A 2,500-nucleotide genomic window follows, 5' to 3' on the forward strand; every position below is an offset into this window, starting at 1 on the left:
TCCAGTTTACTCCTGCGAAATTCGCTATTTCATCCCGCCATCTAGTCATTGGTCTTGCCCTTGGTCTTATTGTGTCGTGTATTTCCCATTCTGTTGTTTTCTTTGTCTACCTGTTGTCCTGTCTACGATGTATATGTCCAGCCCACTGCCACTTTTTCTTCTTAATGCTCTTGAGTATATCCTCTATCTTTGTTTGTTGCCTGATCCATGTGGCTCTTTTCTTGTCTCTTAAGCCAACTCCTAGCATAAGTCTTTCCATTCCTCTTTGAGCACTTACTAATTTCCTCGAGTGCCTTGGTCATAGTCCATGTTTCAGACCCATGTGTCATGACGGGGAGGACACATTGCTTAAAAATCTTTCTCTTTAGACATAGTGGCGGACGACCTCGTAATATATTACTATGTGTATCGAAGGCACTCCAACCTAGTCTGATTCGTCATTTTATCTCGGCATCGCAGGAAGTACTGGTCTTGATGAGTTGCCCAAGGTGTACATAATCGTTCACTGCTTCTAGTACCTCGCCCTGTATTTGTATTTGCTTTACTGGGGTTCGACTGCTGAACATGACTTTAGTCTTTTTCATGTTCATTTTAAGGCCAAGCTTTAGACTTTCCCTATTTAAATTGCTTAGTAATTGTTGTAGTTCATATGCTGACTCGCCGAAAAGAACAATGTCATCTGCAAATCTTAAATTGCTTAAGTGCTCATTCCCTATTTTAATCCCTCTCTCCTTCCAATCAAACTTCTTGAATACTTCCTCTTTTTTATTGGTATTTTATTGGTTTCAGCGTGGATTTTGATGGTCGCTGTAACATCATTATATATAGCCTCTAATAATTTGCAATATATTTCCTCTACTCCTTGTTTACAAATTGCATATAGTACTGCAGATATCTGTACCGAATCGAATGCCTTTTCATAATCTACAAATGCCATACACAGGGCCTTCCTATATTCGTTTGTTTTCTCCCTTATTTGGGCTAGTGTGTGGATATGGTCTTTAGTTGAGAATCAGCTGCGGGACCCTGCCTGTTCCCTGGGTTGTCTTGAATCTAATGTATTGGTGATACGGGCTGTGATGAATTTTGTGAACAGTTTATAGACTACTGAAAGGAGGCTTATAGGTCGGTAATTCTTTTATGTCCCCCTTTTTATGTATTAAAATAATCATTGCGTTTTTCCAGGATTTCGGAGTTTTACCGACGTTTAGATATCTGTTAAAAAGATTGGCCAGTTTTACTGCTGCAATCTCTCCTGCATCTTGAATAAGATCTACACTAATGCCGTCTTCTGGTGTTTTTCCTCTTTACATGCATTTTAGTGCCCTATTTACTTCCTCTACCGTAATGTTTGGAACGTCTCCAATGGTTGTGTTTGTCTCCGTATGTGGTTGATCGTTTGAGTGGTATAAGTTGCGATAGAAGTCTTCTATTTCTTTGATAATTTCATTTTTATTGTATGTCACCTCTCCATTAGGTTTCTTTAATGCATACATTTGGTATTTCCTATTCCGAGCCTCCTCTTTGTTGCCTTAAGGCTGGTGCCGACAAGCAGAGCTTCATTTATTTTTCTTATGTTAAATTTGCGTACATCCTCTTTCTTTTTCATGTTTATTGTCTTAGTCAGCTCTACTGATTCTATCTTGTCTCTGATTGATGTTATATTCATGTCCCTATGCTGTTTCATAAGCTTTTTTTGTCTCTACCGAAAGCTTACCGAACTTTCCTTTTTCGTCTTTACCCCCAATTTCAAGTGCAGCTTCCTTTAATATCTCACAGAATTGGTTGTTCATTTGGTCTATGTCAATATCTTCTTCGAGAACTGAGTACTTGTTTCGGATGTTAATGCTGAATTCCGTCGTCCTATTCTTAATGTTAGTTAGATTAACGAGAGGCTTCTGTATGAGCTTATTTCGTTCCCTTCTTAGCTGTATTTTTACTCTACTTCTGACCAGTCTATGGTCGCTACCGACATTTACTTTATTGATAACGGTCACATCTTGTACAATGTCGCGCCTATTGGTGATTATTAAGTCAATTTCGTTTTTAATGCCGGATGGTGATTTCCATGTCCATTTCCTCCTGAGTCTCTTTTCGAAGAATGTATTCATAATTTTAAGGGATCGAGCTTCAGCCTTTGCCCTCTCTCATTTCTGGTGCCTATTCCGTGTTTCTCCATCTTCCCTTAATCCTATCTTGGCATTAAAATCCCCCATAATCACGGTAAAATGGGTTTTTGCTCTATCAGTAGCTGATTGCACAAATTCATAGAAGCTCCCTATCTCCTCATCACTATGACTGCCGCTATGAGCGTATACTTGGATAATTTTTAGATTATATCTGTTGTTTAGTTTCAGTATTACAGAAACTACTCTTTCGCTCACACTGTAGAATTCCTTAATATTCTTTTTGAGGCACTTGTGAACTAAGAAACCTACTCCTAATTCTTGTTTGCTATCCTGGGGTTTACCTCTCCAATATAGTAAGTGACCATCATTTA

The sequence above is a fragment of the Penaeus japonicus genome, unplaced genomic scaffold (assembly GCF_977035675.1).
Source record: "Penaeus japonicus unplaced genomic scaffold, GWHDUDI00000001_assembly GWHDUDI00000009, whole genome shotgun sequence".
Lineage (NCBI taxonomy): Eukaryota > Metazoa > Arthropoda > Malacostraca > Decapoda > Penaeidae > Penaeus > Penaeus japonicus.